Source organism: Akebia trifoliata, chromosome 14 (assembly GCF_017979445.1).
Source record: "Akebia trifoliata isolate Shusen 1 chromosome 14, ASM1797944v1, whole genome shotgun sequence".
NCBI lineage: Eukaryota > Viridiplantae > Streptophyta > Magnoliopsida > Ranunculales > Lardizabalaceae > Akebia > Akebia trifoliata.
Window position 1 is genome coordinate 8,916,107 of NC_141388.1, and position 22,840 is coordinate 8,938,946.

General features: G+C 33.6%; 3 long non-coding RNA genes across 32 annotated transcripts in view; 2 read left to right on the forward strand and 1 right to left on the reverse strand.

Moving 5' to 3' along the window:
- Positions 1 to 3,937: 3,937 nt before the first annotated feature.
- LOC147386057 (uncharacterized) lies at positions 3,938 to 5,394 on the forward strand. Its single transcript, XR_015171695.1, has 3 exons — positions 3,938 to 4,008; positions 4,688 to 4,791; positions 4,916 to 5,394. It is a non-coding gene; the product is annotated as an uncharacterized LOC147386057 (long non-coding RNA).
- Positions 5,395 to 6,630: 1,236 nt separating this feature from the next.
- LOC147386058 (uncharacterized) lies at positions 6,631 to 8,816 on the reverse strand. The gene is made up of 4 exons (XR_015172127.1): positions 8,569 to 8,816; positions 7,976 to 8,444; positions 7,137 to 7,320; positions 6,631 to 6,976 (listed from the first exon to the last, which is right to left on the reverse strand). It is a non-coding gene; the product is annotated as an uncharacterized LOC147386058 (long non-coding RNA).
- A 12,305-nt stretch (positions 8,817 to 21,121) lies between these two features.
- LOC147386059 (uncharacterized) overlaps positions 21,122 to 22,840 on the forward strand; it is a 101,195-nt gene continuing 99,476 nt past the window's right edge. For 25 of the 30 annotated variants that reach the window (XR_015172155.1, XR_015172157.1, XR_015172156.1 and 22 more), the window contains exons 1-3: positions 21,122 to 21,256; positions 21,690 to 21,792; positions 21,990 to 22,439. This is a non-coding gene — a long non-coding RNA (uncharacterized LOC147386059). The remainder of the gene's footprint in view (positions 21,257 to 21,689; positions 21,793 to 21,989; positions 22,440 to 22,840) is intronic. The other 5 variants (XR_015172173.1, XR_015172168.1, XR_015172176.1 and 2 more) reach the window with 5 other exon arrangements.

Sequence of the window (22,840 nt, forward strand, 5' to 3'; positions counted from 1 at the left end):
CTTGGCATAGGAACCCGCGTGACTTTATCCTGATTCTTCGGAGCGATAGGAATTTAGTTATCTATGGTGATGTAGCATGGTTTGCTCACACTAACACCGGTGGCATGGCGGTCTTGGTGAATAAGCGAAATGAAACTAATAATATCACCACCACCAAGACTCATATTAAGGTTCTACTGATGCTTGAGAGTACAAACTTAAAACTTATCCTAATCTTATCTAGCTATATTTGTGACGTACCTTACTATCCCTAAGGCATGATTAGTGCCATTGTAATTGTCGTTTTTCCTATTTCTTCTCGTCATGTGGTACGTACGTACCTTAAGTTGTCTGTTTAATGTGATCAATGTTATGTTTTATGAAAATATACATATTATGTAATGCTGCTTATCTTTTTCTTTATTATAATTGCAAGCCCGTGGGCCTTGAGGGTTGTATCCTCGTTAGCAATCTCCCATTTAATTCTTGAAAATTTCACGAATTTTTCATTTTTTTCAATGAAAGTATTTTTCTCGGGATTATTGAACTATTTTGAATAATTCACGGATTTTAAGTTTGAAAGAATAAAACACAAATTTTACGAATTTTTATAAAACTCGATGTTAAAAAAATGTTACTGTAACTTGTTGTATATTGCAAAGTGTATACTTGTAAGTTGTAACATTTAACACAAGTGGACTTTAAAACGGCCATACTTCAAAATTTTGGAGGAATCCACTTTTTTATGTGACAAATGTTCCTTTTATCTTTAAAAGTAAAAAAGTTAATGACAAGACCCTCTATATTTATTTGAGATTACATCTTAATTTTCTAAAGTAATGATTTATCCCTTGAATTTGGTCTTCTTTTAAAAATCAATGAAAAAATAACCTCAATTTCCACATTATCACCACCATTATAATTACCACCCTATTAACATCACTGATTTCATACTCACTGTCACTATTAACATCACTATCATATGGCCAAATTTTTGGTTTTCAAACTTTTTAAATGAAACGAATAATACACGCATGAAGCACATGCCGCATATTTTCCACTTATCAAATTTTTGGACGAATTTTAGACCGGATTTTTTTAATCTAAAATCGAATAGAGCTTGGATTTTTGTTCGATTGTGTTATCTTTGCTATTTGCATTTTTTACAAATTGGTATCAAAGCCTCAAGTTATTGAGGTTTGTAGCGAAGATGTCTGGTTCAAACTTTGAAATTGATAAGATCGATGAGAGGAACAACTTAAGTTATGGTAGAAACAAGTGCAAGATCTGTTGGTGCAACAAGAATTGTACAAAGCGTTGTTGGTATTCTACCTACAACGATAGATAACGATGATTGGGGAGAAATCGATCAGAAAGCTATGAGTACTATTCGTTTGTGTCTTGCAAATGAAATAATGTATAATGTGATTGATGAATAATCAACTCTAGATTTGTGGAAGAAATTGAAGAGTTTATACATGGAAAATTTTTTAACAAACAAACAATTTCTTATGAAACAATTGCACGGTTTATAGATGGTAGAAAGTTCAGATTTGCTGGAACATCTTAATATGTTTAACAAGTTCGCGAGTGAACTATTGAGACTCGAGGTTAAAATCGACAAAGAAGACAATGTGATATTGTTATTAGCGTATCTTCCCCATTCGTATGATCATCTTGTCACAACTCTACTTTATGGGAAGAGATTTTAAATATAGAAGAGGTTACTACATCACTTTAATCAAATCAGATGAGGTAAAAACTAAATAGTAAGGAATCCCAAGCAAAAGGATTCGTGGCAAAGGAGATTCAAAGACAAGGGAGGTCGAAGAACAAATCTCGATTAAATAAGAAAAATTTTAGATCGAAATCAAGGGCGAAAGAAGTAGAGTGTTACTGCTGCCATTAGAAATGACACTTCAAAAGAGATTGTCGCAAACGTCAAAAAGATACTGAAAACAAGTCAGAGTTGCAATTTCCCTAATATGACGTACTGTTAGTAGGAAAAAAATTATAAAAGGTGGCTCTCTCACGACTCCCTCTATTTCATACTCCCCTCTCCCAGATGAAAGATTCGGACAAGAGTAACGGAAGGAAGAAAGGCAAAAAAAGAATAACAGAAAAAAAGAAGAGAAGGAGAAAAGAAAAAGGGAAGAACATGACTTACTTGGACAGTAGCCCCACACTCTTCATCATCTTCGTCTTCTTCAGACCATCCACTACCTCTCCTGTTTTTTACCTCTTTCTCTCGACCATTAACATGGCAGCTACCTCCCTCCCCATCCATCATGTCTCAATCATCTTCTTCTCCTCTCATTCACACCCCACAAAACAATACCTTCATCTCTCTCAGTTATCTTCTCATCTTCCTCTCACACCATTAATGCTTGCAGCCCCTATCGGCCAGCACCTCTCTGGTAGGACCTCCTTTGCCACCTTCTCTTGCTACCATCTCGGCCAGCACCCCCCACTTAAGGCCTCTAATTCTCTTCTCTCTCTTGGCCTCCTCTTGGCATAGTCCTATTCTCACCAACCTTATCACAAACCTCACTAGCGGTAGCAACACATCACCATAGCTCTCTTCGTCTCACTTCTCAACCCACAGTTTCAACCTCTCCTCTTATTTACGTTTCCTTTACTCTCATGATCTTGCAAGCTCATCACACAATTGCGGCAATGTTTGGCATTCTTAAGAGAACCCATGTCAACACCTCTACAAATTAGGGTAAGTTGATCTTTTTATTTTTTATTTTTTATGACTTGCTAAGATTTCATTTAGCATACCCGTTTTGTGTCTTTCTTAGACATTCTTTTGAACTTCAGTATTGTTGAACTTTTCTTATGATCATATATATATAGGAAAATGTTCAGCACCAAACATTTTGGCAAAACATTTTCAAAACATGGGTTAGAAGTTTTGAAATGAGCTGATTTTTGGTAAGGATGATCTCTACGGTGAGGAGATCATCATCACCAAAAATCAGCCCATTCCAAAACTTCTAACCCCATCAAAAATGGTTTACAAAAAATGGACGGTCCACGATTTTTCAACTTGTAAACATGGGGCTAGAAGTTTTGGAATGGGCTGATTTTTGGTGAGGATGATCTCGGATTTCATCCTCACCAAAAATCAGCCCATTCCAAAACTTCTAACCCATGTAGGACAAAAATGATTGGCTAAAATGTTGGCCAAAATGTTTGGTGCTGAACGGGACCCATATATATATATATATGGGAACGGATCAAGGGAAATATGAAAAAACATATGGGTTAGTAGTTTCGGATTGAGCTGATTTTTTGTGAGGATGATCTCTATGATGGGAAGATCATCATCAATCCAATCTGAAACTTCTAACCCCATTAAAAGTGATTTAGAATGTGGACCGTCGCTTTTTACCAATTTTTGCCAATAATTTGTAAATCACTTTTGATAGATTTAGAAGTTTTAGATTGAGCTGGTTTTTTATGAGAATGATCTTCTCATCATAATGACCATCCTCACAAAAAATCAGCTCAATCCAAAACCTCTAACCCATATTTTGAAAAACCATTGTTTTTACATATGTCCCATGAACCACCCTCTATATATATATATATATATATATATATATATATGGTAGGCGTTCAGCGCAAAACATTTTGGCAAACATTTTTAAGCTGTCGGATATAGGATAATCGGACGGATTAGATTCAATTTAACAGTCAATCGGTTTAAGTTATAAAATTATAACTTAATTACAGCGCCACCCTTCTTCCTTTCTGTAATTAGTGTGAAGTCCCTCTCTCTTTAAAACCATTTTGAAAAATCAGAGAGTTTAACTCTCTATCGAACCCTCTCTCCAGGCTCTCCATCGTCTCTCTCGTGTTCAAACCCTCAATCTCTCTCTCGCGAAATCTTTCATTCTCTCTCGGTCTCTCTCTCGTTCTCGTTCGGTCTCGCGTTCACTCTCTCATTCTCTCTTGGTCTCGCTCCCACTCTCTCATTCTCTCTCGCACGAACGACGAAGATTCCATCTCCCTCTCAAACAGGTACTCTCTCTCTCTCTCTCTCACTGTATTAATTTGAGTTCCGATTTGACGAAGACAAACAACCTGAAATTATTTAGGGCTTTTTTTTATCTTCACTTTGGTAAACTAACAATAGATTGTGAACCTGATTGAATAACAATTTAGGTATTAATTTGAGTTTCTGTTCTTTGATTTGTTTGCTTTACAGTCCTTTTATGTTTCAAAATCATATGGCCTAATGAGTTTTCAAATAGACTGTGAACCTGATTGAATAATTCCAACAATCACATTTCAAAGAAAACCTGAATCTCATAAAGAAGAAGGAAATCAATTTAGACTTGGAAAATCTCAAATGAAAGCTTGGGGGCATTGACAAAAATTTTGTTTTAGAAATTGATTCAGTGTTTGTTATTGTGGGTTTGTGTGTATTTTCAAATTTCTGGTTTATATCGTTTTTATATTTTCTTTTTATTTCTTTAAGAAATTCAGATAACTTATATTTCGCTCAAAGTGTGATTATAATCTTAACTTATTGCTTTCTTTTTAAGTTCCGAGTTGTTATTTTGATTCATGAATATAGTTGTCTTGGCTATAATTGGTTGGTGTTTCTTTTCAAAATTATGTTGATGCGAAGAGATGGTTTTTTTTATCCTTACACTAGTTCAGGGGTGATTGCTAAGGAAACTTTATGTGTTACCAGCATATGGCCAACTCAACAGTGATGTTATTAGTGACTACCCACTCAAAGAAATGATTGAATTCCATAAAGCTCATGGAGGTGAAGCTTTTACAATGGTAACCAAGGTAAATTTCAATCTATTTATTATTATGTGATTATCCTATCAATGTTTCTTGGAGAGGAAATCATGTTTCATTAGTTATGAAATGTACAGATGAAGTAGGTGACTGAAATGTTCATTTTGGATAGGTGGATGAGCCATCGAAGTATGTTGTGGTAGTTATGGGTGGATGCAATGTCATGCTTGCATATCAGGCAGCATCATCGGGTGGCTCTTTATTGTTGGACAATGAGCTCGTGTTGAGAACATGACCATTCTTAGAGAAGATGTGCATGTGTTTGATGAGATCTGCAATAACAGAGTGTTCGAGATCAATTCAAACATTTTGAAGCTGGAGATTGTCATTTGAGGGTCGACCAAGAAACTCATCTGAGTTCCTTAGTTCATATCTAAGGAGCGTTTTTTTCTTTATTTCCTATTTATTGTTTTCATCTTATGCTCCTTGGTCTGAAGTGTTAAACTAGTAAGTTAACCTATAAAAAAAAAAGAGTAAAACTAGTAAGTTTTTGTGGATTGAGGGATATGGTGATTGTTCAGTGTCTTATTAGGATACATTTGTGTATCTGTTTGTGATGTAATCTTTGATGTAAATTTATAAATTCAGTTAATGTGGTTCCTTTATGGCTCTCTATCATTTATGTATAGGGTCTGTGATTGTAGGGAATTTGTTTTGAATTACATACAAATTGCTAGGAAAAATGATCAAAAGAAAATGAATTCCACCTTTTGATTGCACGTAGGAAATTATCAAAAGCAATTGATTCAACCGAAGTGCTACTTTAGCTTTCAACACTTACCTCTAACGCTGTGGACTGATCCAATTACCAATTATCTGTTATAATTAAACACTTGTATTAAATGAATTTTGGATGGCATTCTGATTGGATTTTGGATGGTAAAAATGGTGAGTGATTCAAATAAGGTTCGGATGGCATTCTGATTGAATTTTGACTTAAATGGTCATGCAACAATAAATCAAACAGAAATGCTTCAGGTCAAGGGACAATAACAGAATTCCACCTCTAGGGAATAATGAGATCTGTTGGCTAATTAAAACAGAAGGTAAGTAAGTTGAGTTAGGGTAATCTTAAAAAGATTTGGTTATAATTTTTCAACAAGGATCAATGGGTCCACTAGATATGAGTCGAGGGATTTTTTTTTTGTATGTGTGGGGGGTGGGGGGGAGTGATTTGAGGAGATCTTCCTCTCAAAAAATCAAACCACTTTGAAACTTCTAAACTGACAATGTTGCCTTGGAAGTGAATATTCAAACGACCATATAGATAGTAATTATTTTTTTCAATTAGTAAACAAATAGTATTTTTTTTTTCAATTAGTAATTAATGTTGAAGTGTACAACCAACGAAGAAATTGCATGAGATATCACGTGTTCTTTTAACATATTTCCCCTTGGAGTAACAGATGGGAATTGCTTCAAACAATTTTCAAATCATTGCCATCTTTGTCACATATTGCTGCAACAATAAAAACAGTAACATATGATCTCTGCAATAGTAAAAACATGGTAATACATGAAATCTAGTAACATACTTGGAAGGGACTTAGTGGCCATCCAACACAACTGTTTTCCATTTCTACCACCTACCTAATAAAGGCTATTTCAATTTCCTGATTTTATCAATGGTTTGGAGAACCAAATACAATTTTTTTTGTTTTTTTTTGTTTTTTGTTTTTGGTTTGAGAAAATGGCCTGAAAAAGAAGCATATCTAAAGTCTTTTTATGGGAGAACTCTAACAATTTCGCAAACCGAGCTAACTAACCACCAAGAACTATCTATCACAATTGCTCAATTTGCAGTGCAATGATGCTCATAATCCACACAACAGAAATACATACTAAGAGATTAGGTAGGGCAAAAGCATATATACCAATAGCCACGTCTATCATTCCTGTAACCCTAGAAACTGGATTTTTGAAGCTCATGTCAAAGGGGCATATACATACATATAAGTTGTATTTATAGTGTTTACAAGATTATTCTTCGATGGCATAATTATAAGGCTTGCAGCACCGAGTCCTAGATAGGTAGAAAAGAGTGGTCTTGCTCCATCGGATTCAAACAGTAGGTACCTTCATGAGTCTTATGTACTTCAACTTTATACTTCTCTTCCTTGCTTCCCCTCTTTACCTTGAGAAGTATGTCGAACTTGGCAGTTTCTTCAATCACCTGGCACAACAAGAGCAACATAATAAAATATTAATATCCCTAAGTGATAGATAATTACGTTAAAAAACATATATGGTCTGTCGGTGTGAAAAAGATCGTAACAGAAAAAATGATGTAAAAAAATAAAAAAACTAATATGAAAGTAGTGAAAAATGTTGACCTCGGCCTTAGCAAGAAGGATCTCTAGCAGTTCATAAGGGGCCAATGAGTTAGACCTTTGTTGGATAGTCTTCACAACATGATTTGCAGCATCTTGGACTATAGGATCATGTGCGGGCACTTCTTGCCACCCTGGTCCGTGACCCTCCAAAATGTATCTATGAAGCTCCCTTCAGAAATATTTTCTTCATGGCAGCCAAGGAGAATGGAATTACGTTCCATTGACAACTAGCGTTGAATTAAGTAATCGAGCAACAACAACAACATTACAGACCTATTACCAAGCATAATAACTCAACATTTATTAAGAGAAGGCGTAGAAAGTTGGATCTTCATCTTTAAGAAATCTATTTATATAGATAACAATGTAGTTATAGCGAGTAAGCAACAAATAGAAACAAAAGTTATGTTAAATAATATATGTAGTAGGAATTAATTATATTGTAAAAATACAAAAAAATATTTATATATTATTATATGGCTTCGGGTTAGGCAGCAGGGTCGGAACCAAGATTTTCTTGTAGTAGGGGCAAACTACAGTTGCCTAATAAGGTTGAAGAGTATGAAGATAGGTGCTTTTAAGGTGAAAATTCATCCACCAAAATTCACTACAGATAATTATAAGAAAAAAAAAAAGCACTATAGAGGATCCACTCCTTTTTTAAATCTTATGTTATTCAGATAAATTTAATTACTTAATTCTTTGTTTTATTTAATAAATATAATTTAATTGGGAAAAAAATCAGTCCAACTAAATTGAATCTCGGTAGGACCATTTGGGGATCAACAAAAGTAAGATATAAGGTACTATCTAAAACTAGGATGATTTAAGTGTGTTACCGCTAGATTCCCAGTTGCGTTGGTCAGCACAAGGAGTCCAAGCGGAAGCAAGGATCAAGGGCTCCTCCCATATCCCTCAATCCACAAAAACTTACTAGTTCTACTCTTTCTTTTTTCGATAGGTTAACTTACTAGTTAACACTTCAGACCAAGGAGCATAAGAAGAAAAAAAATAAATAAGAAATAAAGAAAAAAACGCTCCTTAGATATGAACTAAGGAACTCAGATGAGTTTCTTGGTCGACCCTCAAATGACAATCTCCAGCTTCAAAATGCTTGAATTGATCTCGACAACACTCTGTTATTGTAGATATCATCACACACGTGCACATCTTCTCTAAGAATAGTCATGTTCTCAACACGAACTCATTGTCCAATAATAGAGTGCCACCCGATGATGCTGCCTGATATGCAAGCATGACATTACATCCACCCATAACTACCACACCATACTTCGATGGCTCATCCACCTATCCAAAATGAACATTTCAGTCACCTACTTCATCTATACGTTTCATAACTAATGAAACATGATTTCCTCTTCAAGAAACATTGATAGGATAATCACATAATAATAAATAGATCGAAACTTACCTTGGTTACCATTGTAAAAGCTTCACCTCCATGAGCTTTATAGAATTCGATCATTTCTTTGAGTGGGTAGTCACTAATAACATCACTGTTGAGTTGGCCATATGCTGGTAATACATAAAGTTTCCTTAGCAACCCTTGAACTAGTGTAAGGATTAAAAAAACCATCTCTTCGCATCAACAGAATTTTGAAAAGAAACACCAACCAATTATAGCCAAGACAACTAAATTCATGAATCAAAATAACAACTCAGAACTTAAAAAGAAAGCAATTAGTTAAGATTATAATCATACTTTGAGAGAAATATAAGTTATCTGAATTTCTTAAAGAAATAAAAAGAAAATACAAGAACGATATAAACCAGAAATTTGAAAATACACACAAACCCACAATAACAAACACTGAATCAATTTCTAAAATAAAATTTTTCTCAATGCCCCCAAGCTTTCATTTGAGATTTTCCAAGTCTAAATTGATTTTCTTCTTCTTTATGAGATTCAGGTTTTCTTTGAAATGTGATTGTTGGAATTATTCAATCAGGTTCACATCTATTTGACAACTCATTAGGCCATATGATTTTGAAACATAAAAGGACTATAAAGCAAACAAATCAAAGAACATAAACTCAAATTAATACCTAAATTGTTATTCAATCAGGTTCACAATCTATTGTTAGTTTACCAAAGTGAAGATAAAAAAAGCCCTAAATAATTTCGGATTTTTTGTCTTCGTCAAATTGGAACTCAAATTAATACAGTGAGAGAGAGAGAGAGAGAGTACCTGTTTGAGAGGGAGATGGAATCTTCGTCGTTCGTGCGAGAGAGAATGAGAGAGTGGGAGTGAGACCGAGAGAGAATGAGAGAGTAAACGCGAGACCGAGCGAGAACGAGAGAGAGACCGAGAGAGAATGAGAGATTTCGCGAGAGAGAGATCAAGGGTTTGAACACGAGAGAGACGATGGAGAGCCTGGAGAGAGGGTTCGATAGAGAGTTAAACGCTCTGATTTTTCAAAATGGTTTTAAAGAGAGAGGGACTTCACACTAATTACAGAAAGGAAGAAGGGTGGTGCTGTAATTAAGTTATAATTTTATAACTTAAACCGATTGACTATTAAATTGAATCTGATCCGTCCGATTATCCTATATCCAACGGCTTAAAAATGTTTGCCAAAATGTTTGTCAAAATGTTTTGCGCCGAACGCCTCCCTATATATATATATATATATATGTATTTATTAGATTGGATACCTTTGATTGATATTCACTTAACCATGCATAAGTAATTGTCGAAGGCCGATCGAGTTTGATAAGTTTTTAATTTTTATTTTCTTATTTTTTTATATAGTCGATTATGTGATTTTTCGATCAAAGTATGTTGTACGTTATGTGGCAAAATCGCATGCTTAAACTGATGATGCTACTCTCTTAGAAATTCATGCCTAGGTTATTGTCGTGCTAGAGTAATTGAAACATTTAAAAACCATCTTCGTGTTTCTAATGAAATTTGGATTGATTTAGTGCTTGTGGTGAAAAAGAACCGATTTGGTAATTACTTATGCGTATGATGATATTCTACTATTTTAATAATTATTCATGCTTAATATGGATGATCGATTTGGTAATTATTCATACCTAAAATAATGACTACCTTGGCGATAATTCATGCTTGAGAATATTCATTTAATTTGATAATAATATCTAATCAATTTGAAAATTATTTACGAGTGTGAAATTTTTACCAATTTGAAAATTATTTATGTATGTGAGGATCTTTCCAATTTGGAAATTATTATACATGTGAAAAGTCTTGACTAACTTAGAAATTATTTTTTCTGTGGTATTTTATTCGAACTTCGGTTTTATAAAATCTTGTCACATGAGCCTTAGGGCATTAGATATAATTTAGGTGTTTCAAATTGTTCCTTTTATCATTGCTGTGGAATTCGGGAAATTATGTGACATTTGACGAAATTGTAGCCATAAGACTTGATCGGCAAAGTCAATATAAAATGATATTGATTGGATCTAGGATATTAGCTTGACCTTAGTCTTTAGTTGTTGACCATAGGACAGTCTTGGATCGTAGAAGAAACCGATCACTTTGATTGTACGGCACCTTCTGAAACACATAACTCGACACCTTGCCCATATCTCCTAATCATGGACCTAATCACTGTCTCGATATCCTATTTGAGTTATTTTTTGTTTCTAGACTTAAACTAAGTGGTGCCTCACTCAATCCTATAAAAATCTCTCCAAATTTTTATAATACATTTTATTTTGTAAAAAGTGTTGAGACGATTTCAAGTAGTTAAGGAGACAATTCTATGGACTTTGAAAAAAAATATAAATTTTTTTTAATTTTGGGACTTATGTTGAAATTCAATAACCGTTCATTTTAAAAACCTTTGATCAAGCCCAATTTTTTTTTTCCCTTTTTTGGATTTGAATTTTTCCATGAAATCTAGAGGGTTGTGGTGTTAAATTGCCAATGTGCTAATCTTTTTTAGCACAGAGGCCCTTAGTAAGGAAGTACTTCTTTTCTCTCCCACATCTTTCTATCTCCATCATTTACCTCTCTACATTTACCTCTCTCTCTCTCTCTCTCTAATATCATCAAATGTTGCAAATCTTTAGTGTAATATGTATCTTCATCGCTTGCCTATCTTAAAAAAAAAAAAAAACACCTAATTAATTAATGTACTTTTATCTTATGTTGAATATTAAAGAATTATTACAAAAGTTGTTATCAATTAAATGTTTCTCCAAAAGGAATTGGAAAGCAATAGAAGTAATACCAAACACAGCCTTAATACCACTAAAAAATTATCTCCCTAAATTTTTTCTCTCTCAACCAATCAGGCTTACATTTTCAATACACGTGGAGTTGTACCATTGACTTATCAGCACAAAATTTTCTTAATAGCAAATTCGTGCTTGAAAAAATTCGGCAAAGGTTAGGGGAAAATCAAGACAAATTAAAATATATTATTAGTTAGGGATAAGATTTTTTTTTATCAATATACTTAAGGATAATATAAAAATGTACATTTCACTTATTAAAGAAAATTTGAAAACTTCACATTAATTCTTTATTATTATAATGAAAGAAGACTGAGTAGAAGTGCTTCAACACCAAAATTTCGGTGGTTTCAATAAAAAAAAAATTAAGAAAATTATAACCAACACGTTGCTCAATTTCAAAAATTACAAAGGTATCATTTTCAGTATATGATCTTCAAAAATTCTTTTATTAATATCTTAAATTACAAATAAGCCTTTTTATACATGAGCATTTGCACATACCACTTTCTTGTGTAATATCTAAAGTATTTTTAAAATCTTTGCAAATAATTCTTTGATTAAATTATTGATTGAAAGAATCATGTGTTAATTGTGAGGAAGAATTTTCTCACTATGATTACTAGGTTGCGTCCCAATCAAACATTGAACCTTAAAATAAATAATGAAAAAAGAAAATATTACACTACATTTTAAGCATTTTAAAACTCAAACGAGGTTCGAAGCCCTCCTAGAAAACTTGTATCAATCATGGTAAAAAAGTTTGGATTTGGTAATTATCCAAATAAAATTCAGGGAAATATCATAAGAGAATCAAGAAAAATTCAGATAATAAATACAAAATATTTTTTTTTTCAAAAACCAGTCATGTTCAACCTTCCGAAAAATCCTATTTTGGTCTAATTCATATATGACTATTGAAGAAAATAAAATTTTGAAGGTAAAAGACAACAATTTCACCATATTCCACAATTAGTCAAAGAAAGGCTGATCACTTCACTGATTTAATCAATTAACCTCTTATTAAGATAATTTTATGAGTTTTCAGAGAATTTTGTGACTATGGTATCAATCCTAAAATATCTAAAAGTAAAAAAAAATATATTTGTTGATATTGTCCAATGAAAATCGATTATTAAACAAAGCCTGAACAATCAACCTATAAGTCACATGAGCGTAAGTAATTAATGGTACCTTTACTATGCATCAACTGTTCAAGCGAATAAGATTCTCATGTGTGAAGGGAATAAAATGGCCCCTTCTTGTATTTTTGGTATTCTTCTTGGCTCACCGCCCTCATTAATTATTCTAACTTTGTCTGCCACCTATATTATAAATACAATTATATTTGCCTCCTTTGAGACATGATTTTGACTAAGCATAAAATAGAAAGTTTATGTAACTTCCACACAAATCCTTAAATAGGAGGGTAAGTGAAGGATAATACATGTTTCTCTACCTCTTATTTAAAAATAAAAAGCCTAAATATAGTTTTTTTTTTTTTTTTAACCATGTTAGAAGGTAAGATCATTTAAAGATCTAAGGATATTTTTAGAGTTACTATTGCCACAACAACTGTGTGCAATTCTTTGGTGATTTACATTTTACATAGTAATTGGTGTGGAATTAGTAAAAGTTGGTGTGGCAATAGCAGCTATTTAATTTTTTATTGTTTAAAAATTAATTAATATGGGTTTCCTATGCCCTGTTAGACAGTTTCTTGTAATTAGAAGAAGAGGAGAGAAATTAAAAAATAGTCATCAAATTATTTTCCCTCCAAACATGAAGCATTCACCAATTAAGGTAAGATAATCGCATCTGAATTTTTTGAAGAAGAGAGTCGAGCTCCCAAGGGAAGTTGCCACCAAGAAGAGAATAATCAAAAGTATTGAATCAGATTCAATGATCATATTCCTGTTAATCACGAATCTGACAAATTAAAAATTCTATTTTCTCCCTACCAAGATAAGATCCTGCTTTTTTGGGTACCTTTGCTCTCTCTCTCTCTCTCTCTCTCCTGGTTTTTTGGGCAACTTTCCTAGAGTCCGACTTTGAAACGGGCAGCCTGCTTCAAATTTTGAAGAAACCCTCAATTTGAAACACCTCCTTTCAAATGCCCCGGGTGATCCATACAAATAAGAGCCTCAACAAATGTGGAATTTTTCCATACAAATAAGAATAAGAGCAACGTACTTCTCTCTGGATTCATAGTAATATAATAGTAAATAAATTACTTACTGATACTGGTCAATTCTTGATGGGAAAAGATACATATCTATCGAATGGTTGCCTCATACATAAATAGTTGCGTGTCCATCGAAAAATAAAAATAGAGTTATTTTTCCATACAAATAAAAATAATGATAATCTGACTAAATACTATAAGAGTAATGATTTTCTAACTTCCCCAAGTGCTATACTGAAAATACTCTCCTGATGTGGCATGTATTAGAATCATGGATTTTTTGCCTCGGGATACACAATTCAAATATTTATGGGATGTGCAGATGTGTATCAGTAAGAAAAATCAATGATTTTAGCACATGCCACATCAGGAGAGTATTTTCAGTATGCCACTTGCGGAGTTAGATTATCATGACTCTTACCACAAGGGTAAGTTAGATAAATCAAATAATCACCATGTCCACCACCATCACAGCTAATGATGATGCCATCTATACTATTGGCATAAGCGACACCTACCATCATAGCTGTCATGCCACCACTACCAACCACATCGCCACCACTCTCGTCATCTTTTTTTTGTTCTACTTCTCTACAAGTAGCAATCTCTGCAGAAGCTTTACGTTTGCGTTTCTTCAACTTTCTTGGTTTGGTTTCTCGATTCTTTCTATGGCCCCAATCGAGATGTTGTACCCCCTGGAATTAATTCGCATACCCACTCCCAAGCTCTTTTGGAAAGCGACGTGGTGTTCTTAAAAATAGAAAAAGGAAAGGAAAAACATTTTCCTTACTAATTTAGTTTAATAAAATTGTCTGAGCGCATCACCTTCCAAAAACATGATCCAATTCCTCATTGCTATAAAAGACCAAATCCGAAGAATTTTTCCAAAAAAAAAAAACTTATTTTCTGCCATTGAATTTTGATTTTAAATTTAGGATTTAAGTAGCCGTCCATTTTCAACTGCAATCACCCAAAAAAAAAAAAAATTATTATTATTTTTTGAGCTGCCGCCTTGGTTGCCAATTTATTAATCCATGTGAATTCTTAGAAAGCTAGTCAGGCTAGTCTGACTTAAAAAACAAAAAAAAAAAAAACAAAAAAAAACGCCTGATCGGTGTTTTAAAATCATTAGATTCCAGAAAATTTTCCATTGGGGGGTTTTTGGACAGGCCTATGGTTCAAGAAAAAGGGAAAATTACTAAAAAGACCTTCGTAAGTTTTAAATGGTTGCTTGGCAAGACATTTACTAAACTTTTTCTTTTTAAATGGTCCCTAGACCTCATCTCCCACATTTCTCACGATTAAACGTCTTAAACGTCTTAAACGTTCAAACTCGGCATCTTCATTCAAAAATTGGATTTTTGACACCTCAATCGAATTTCAGAGACTCCATTCCATCAAAAAGAAATTAAAAAAGAAGAAGTCATCTTCAAGTATTTTTCAAACATTTTGAAGATGTACGTAAAAAATTAGAGCTTTTTAATTTTTTTTAATTAATTTTTGGAAGGAAATCAATCAATAATGATTTTTTTGGGTTGAAATCATTTAAACAAATCGTTATCTTAAGTTTTTAGTCGATCTTTTCATATATTATTGATGGAAAAATTCAAAAATTAAAAATAGATGGGTTTTACTAGTGTCGAGTTCACTACTTTTTATTTAAAAAACGGTGAACTTGACAGTAATTAAAAAAGCGTTGAGTTCAATAATAAATAATTGTAAGTTTGACAGTAAAATTTATGAACTCGACAGTGCAAGGGATCATTAAGGATGAAAGTGTTTACTATAAGAGCCTCAATTCATAAGGTAATATAAATCCTCCTAATTTCCATACAAATAAGAGCCTCAACAAATGTGGAATTTTTCCATACAAATAAGAATAAGAGTAAATAGTATTACTTGCTGATACTGGTCAATTCTTGATGGGAAAAGACACATATCTATCAAATAGTTGCCTCATACATAAGTAGTTGCGTGTCCATCGAAATATAAAAATAGAGTTATTTTTCCATACAAGTAAAAATAATGATAATCTGACTAAAAAACGACTTGAGTGGAAGCAAAGAAGAGACAAATACTACAAGAGTAATGATTTTCTAACTCCCCCAAGTGCCATACTGAAAATACTCTCCTGATGTGGCATGTATTAGAATCATGGATTTTTTGCCTCGGGATACACGATCCAAATATTTATGGGATGTGCAGATGTGTATCACTAAGAAAAGTCAATGATTTTAACACATGCCACATTAGGAGAGTATTTTCAGTATGCCACTTGCAGAGTTAGTTAGATAAACCAAATTACAGTGGTCCAAGGAAAAATAAATAAAAAAAAGATAACCACGTGGCAAATTTTAAGAGAAATGTAGTTAGCCTAAGTTTAGTGTTAAATTATAATTAAAAAAGTCAAAGAATCCAGAATCTTATAGGAAAAGATTAAGAGGTAACCTTAAGCATTTATTCAATTTTAAAATAACCACTCCTTTAATTTAGTTTATTCTAATGTATCAAATGCAGATACTTTAAGTCTAAAACCGTTTTTCTTTTTCCCATCTAGTCCATGATGATGTCCGCTTAAAATAGAGACTAGATTAAAGATTATAAGTATAATTAAAATCTTCATCTTTCACTATTACCTTCTTAATTTTCTAAGAAAGAAAAAAAGAAAGAGGAATTACAAGTTGATCGTCTAAATTCACATTTAATGATTTTTTAAAGGGATTCACTCCTTGTATATTATAATTTTTTTGAAAAAAATACTCATTTGTCTATTCTTTCAAAAATTATACCTCTTGGCTTTTTAGCCAATTTCAAGCTTTGATTGATCGAGGAATGTTGTTGTGACATCATCTTGCAGAGACTCGTGATGAGGACCAACTATCATCCTCCTTTTAGACTATTTTTATAGATATACGAGCTCTAGTTGATCAAGGGTAATGGAAGCTATAATGGATTATGCAATTTTTCAATCTCAATCTTCAATAGTCTAAACAAGACATTAGACATCACTTTTTAAATAATATATATGGGAATAATGTCTATTCGTCTTTTTTTCATGCATAAGAGGGGATTTTAGAAATCGATTTTTTTCAAAATACAAAATTGATGTCTAAAGCTCATACATAAACCGATCTAAAGTCCCCAACATTTTGATGTGATCCCTCCACCTGTGAAAATTGTACTTTAGATGTCATTCTTTAAAAAAAAAAAAATTAAAAAAGATGTTATTTAAAAATAACAAAAAAAAAAGAACTGTCTAAACTCATTGAAGAAGAAGAAGAATTAGGAGGGTTTTTTTGTAGATTGCAATCATAGATATATAGCAAAACAGAATTTTTGAAGTGATGGAGTACAGTCAGTACTAGGTGATCTACTACAATTCTGATCTTTTTTTTCTTTTTTCTTTTTTTTTTTCCAATTTCTGTAGGTACTTGCATCTTAACTCCATATTCTAAGCCAACATACACATAAATTACATGGAATTTCGGTAATAACCACTGCGAAATTGTGGGTTTCAGGTTTGACCTCCATTAAAGTGCAAGATTTGGTTTGTCTGGCCCACTTAACCGAAAGTCAACATCAGTAGGAAATTTTGTTGTTATTCATCTAAAAACCCTTCAAGAACATAAATTACTAAATCAAATTTTCTTTTTCTTTTTATAATTATCACCATTTAGGGGCCCTGACTTTCGATTAGGGGGTAAACTTAATCTTGCATTTTGCAAAGTAAACCTCATTTGCCAATGTTGCAAGTGGTATTACTGAAATTTCTAATTTTAATTAAATGACTATGCATCTTAACATATCAAAATACATTTAGGTTTTGGATTATTATAAATAAAAGATAAAGAAGCCCTACTTGTAAGTATTTTCCTTACGTACATTCATTTATCATGCTCATATTTTTCTTTCAAAGACCTAATAAACTTTAAGCGGAAATCAATCATCAGTTTTAACTATAAATGATTTTAAGATCGATTGGATGAGATGCAACAACCATAATATTTCTAACAACTATTAAGAACTTAGTCATTACATGCCATTGAAACCTTGATGACTAACACACTCACCCAGAGACAGAAAGCAAATAACATGGTTAGTAACTTTGCTACTTCTTCTCATCTTCCCAAACCCATGTTCATCACCTCTGCTCTTCTCTTCCTCTTCCTCATGATCTTCCTCAACCATCCTTGTGAAGCCCGAAATGTTTTATTCACTGAAGAAAGTCTCTTTCCTGGGGAAAGACTTGAGTATCTTACCTACAGCTTCGCAATGACAGATGTTTGCAGTCTTGTGCTTTCCCAGCATGGAATACCAATTTGGCATATGCCACGTCACGAGTTGGGATCAAAATGCCATTGTACACTGGAGAAAAATGGGCAACTTGTGATCTACAAAGACTCAAAACAGATTTGGATTTCTTCTAACACTCCCAAAAACGGATTATGTCCTCGTTCTTCAGAAAGACAGGAACCTGGTTATAAGTGGCGTTCCAGTTTGGCAAACTAACATTGCATTCAAGACTGAGGAAAATGGAACTACTCTTATTAATACTAGTTTTTCTACTAATAATGCAGCTTGAGAGATCCTACAAACTTGAATAGTATTACTACGTAAGTACGTAATAAGGCAAACGTCTTTGACGCCCTTTTAGGTGTTGTTTTTCCTACTTCGTCTCATGTGGACATGTGTTAGTCTATTTAACCTTCATGTAGTAATATATGTAACAATTTGGCCCATGTGTTTGGTGCCAATGTAGTCGTTATCGCTGTTTCTCCTACTTCCTCTCGCATGTGGACATGTTGGACCTTGTCTGTGTTTTAATGAAGAATAATGCTGAAGTGACCTCACATTGGAACCTCATATCGCATTTTTTGACGAGAAAGTGTATGGGAATCATAGATGCTTTTCATCGAGATATGAGTGAAAATGCATCTATGGTTCTATCCACTTTTACATCAAGAAGTGCGATATGAGATTATAGCTTGAGGTCACTCCAGCACAACTCTTTAATGAAACTAGTTTTAAGAGATAGACTAATGATTTTTTAACTCAACCTGATAGCCAGACTCAAAACTCACCGACGTGTCATGCGCAAAGAAACATAGATTCCTTCACTCAGGATACATGACTACAGATGACAAGTCGGTCAGGTCGGTAATGTATCCCAAGGGACAGAATCTACGGGGCTTTGCCCATGTCACGTTAGTGAGTTTTCGAGTTTGCTTGTTAGGTTGAGTTCAAAAATCAGCACTCTAAGAAATATTGTTAGGAAAATACTGAAGTTGACTGCCCAAGACACTACGTTTCACACTACTCTCGAGGAAATCATCATTGGTTCTGTGTGCACCTCTGCGGTGGCACAGTGTGTAATGTAATTGTCCTGCACAGTCACTCCAACACTAACTATAATATGTTTTAGAGTCGTGATAATATGACTCGCCATGTGGCATACTCAATCGACTCCTTGACGTGAGAAGTTCAGGAACTGTAGATTTGTACTCTTCGAGACGATTGCACTTCCCCATAAAACAGTATATCCCGAGGGAGTCATGTATCCTGAGATGTACAGATCTACTATTCCCAAACTTTTCCATGTCATGGAATCGATTGAGTATGCCACCTGGCGAATCATATTATCAGGACTCTTATATTTAAGAGGAAAATGGAAAAATGTTAAACTGACTTCCTTCGACACTGTGCTCGACACTGCACTGACGTAACAGTATTAAGGGAGTCATAGATTCTTCACCATCAACCTCGAAAAAAAAATATATGTAGTTCTCTCAACACTACCATGTCAGCACAGTGTTGAAAGAATTTTGTTTTGAACAAAAGAGAACCATAGATTCTTCGCTATCAATCTCTAAAGAAAAAAAATCTATGGTTCTTTCAATACTGTCAAGTCAACGCAATGTGGAAAGAAGTGAGTTTAGAGAAACTCTTTTTAAGAAGAACTGGGATTAGGTAAGGAGTGGTATTGTGCTCACAAAATTTCTCGCCACACTACTTATAAACTCTATAGTGCGTGTCGTGCCTAGCCTAATAGGGAGAGCGGATCCTCTCTAACCCAGTTATCCTGTAGATCCTTTTTGGTCTTGTTCACAGTCTATATAACATCACATTGATATGAAACTAACAACAAAATCATCTTGGATTCATTGTTTGGAACAGATTTAAAACAAATTTAAAAAAAAAAATCTTTTTTTTTAATTTACTTTATAAATTTGTTTTTTCCGACTAAGCAAGTGAAAAACAATTTGATTAAAAAAGAAAAAAACAATTACAAGATTCGGGTATTAGGAAGACTCAATTGGTGGCCCAAAAAAGCCCTTCTAGCCAACAAAGGATAATTAGAAACATAATAAAAAATCTCAGATGACTGAGTTGAATGGACGGTCACTAAGATCCTAAATTTAAACATTTGGATACAATTGTCATGATGACGTGGCATACCCTCAAATGTTGATAAGTGCTACAGGATAATCGCACTACAGTGGATTTGCTCCCGGCCTAATGAGGACAATTTTGAAAGTTGGGAAAGCCATTCAATGGGATCATGTGATTGGTGGATCCAAGATTCTATGAGCATCATCAGGGGCGGAGCCAGGATTTTGCTCATGTGGAGGCACCCAAGAGTTAAAAAAAAAAAAAAAATTGTGGGGACAATTTAGAGTGAAAAAAAATAAAAATAGTTGTGAGGACAATTAAGAGTGGAAAAAATTTTGTTGGGGAAATAATGATAAATTTCCTTATCCGCCGCTAAAATCTATTGTAATATCACATTAATCCATAGAATTTGAAAACGCTTGTGAAGACAAGTGATCCCATTATAAATCCGCCCTAAGCATCGTGAGAAAAAGAAAAAGTGTTTTTTCTCAGAAAAGGTTTCTTCACAGTGCTTAGAGACTCTCTACTGTGTGCCACGACAAGCCTAACAAAGGTAATTTTCTAATGCATAGTGATAATCTAACTCCCAACGCGGCATACTCAAAATATTCTCCTGATGTGGCATGTGCTTGAACCATTGATTTTATGCCTTGGGATACACGTCTATATAGATTTTATGGGGATGTGCATGTGTATCCCAAGGCATAAATTATATGGTTCTAGCACATGCCACATCACGAGAGTATTTTGAGAATGCCACATGGGGGAGTCTGAAAATCATTACTCTTTTTTAAGTTTGGGATCTATTTCTTATTCTCGAAGAGCTGAAAATTATTTTTATGATAGATATGTATTGTAATTACATAATTTTTTAGCTAGCCCTCTCCTCTTATTCTACCATTGTTTTAAATATCAGACCCGTCTTATGGTCTGGCCGGTTTTGATCTGATTTTTAAGATTTGTTGTTCTGATTTATTGAAAACCGATATGCAATAAGGGACAGTCAGTTTTTTTTTTATAAAATGTTGATTCAACAGGCAAAAGCGATATGATTATTATGAAGATCGGTTAGCAAACATGAAAGCTAACTCCTTTGATAACAACTCAAAAAACATGGTATGACGTGTACATTCCATTTTATTGGATATTTTTCAAAGAAATCTTTTATGAGTCGTGATAATATCTCTCTCTCACTTCCATATCTCTTTGACGCAATCGCAATCGGATTGAACTCTCTAAGATTTCAATCTCTGTCACAATCCATCGTCTTAGATTAGAAGCTGAGTTTCTGCTAAGGTGTTCTTACTGTTCAAGGTATGATCAACTGTAAATCTTGATTTGAAGAAAATCGAATGTAAATTCGATGACGATTTGTTGGTTTATTAGTGCGTCTTACGATTAAATCTATCTTCGATTCTTTTAGTGATCCATTTTGTATTATTTTGATGTTTTAATGGTGGATTCTATGAGGATTTTGTGAAATTGATTTCCAAATGTTGAATTAGATGGTCAGATTCTTGAGAAATCATAGCCATGTAGATTGTAGATTAGATTTTTGTTATAGGAAGCCAGCATTTGTTCTTGAAAAAAAATTCTAATTTAGTCATACAGGTAGTTCAATTATCATGCTTAAGGTTCACTTTAAATCTTTCACACTTTTCTATTGATTTTTGTTTAATTGCTTTTAGCGAATTGAAGTGGATTTCTTCTCTGTTGGTATTTATCTCAAATCTCTGTAATTGTTCAGGTAGACAAGATGACACGTCTGAGAGACTCAATGCGCTTTTTGAAAGATTCATGTATCAGCCATGAGCTTTGGTTGGCAGGTCCTGAATATGGAACTCATAAAGGTAAAATCTTTTATTACAAAATCTACTTAAAAGCTTTTTTTCCCCTCTTTTTATCTGCTTTGGCTACGGTTCTTATACTTTTCTTTCTCTAATTGTTCCCTCAAATTTCGCCTTGATTCTGTGTAATTGTTCCTCCAATTTGGCGCCTCACTTCTGCCCTCAATCTTTCATGATAATATATGAATGTACACACAAAGGTTTCCTTGAATATATCAATCAACCAACTGTCCTTGCACTATGGAATCTAGTTTTCACAAGTGAGCTGGTACTCCACTAACATTGTATGTATTTATTTTTGCAAATTTACAATATATATCATTGTCTGTATTTCTTTCTGCACTTTTGATGCGGACATACTTTGTTTTTTCTGTGCTATTCATGTGGACTAATTCTTGGGTAGCTACCAAACAGGTGCACCGTGCACTGGTAGACATAGTTTCTGCTTCTGACACCGGGTCTTGGAAGATATCCTCCGTTTAAGAGATAGATAGTTATGCATTATATGGTTGGGAATTTCCATCGATGCTTCTTATTTTTGCTGCATTGGATGTGTTTAAGAATGAAGCAAAGAAGATGGTGGTTGCACTAGTTGATATGGAACGTGCTTTTGTTCCTCCCCAACACTTCATCCGTTTAGTGCAGAGGAGGTATGCTCAATAATTATTTGTTATATATCCAAACATGATAATATCACTTCGATTTTTTATTTATTTTTAGTCAATTCCATGTTCATAGTTTAGTGTTGACATGATACCAATTGACACAGATAATTGTTCCAGGATTTTTAGTTATGTTGACAGGGGCCATCTAACATACCTTAAGCCACGTTAACACATAACTCCTAAAAAAAATTCACAAGCTTTCCATAACTTTCTTGGTTTTTGTTCATTTGATGATTGAGTTATTTGAACTTATCATTCCTTTTGTATTGAGATCATTTACTTAAATAGTAAAATCATAAAAAATAAAAAATAAAAAAATAAGGGGAGTTCTTGGGAAAAACATCTCTCTTGAAATAATCTGCAGAAGAAAAATCTGAATCTTGGAA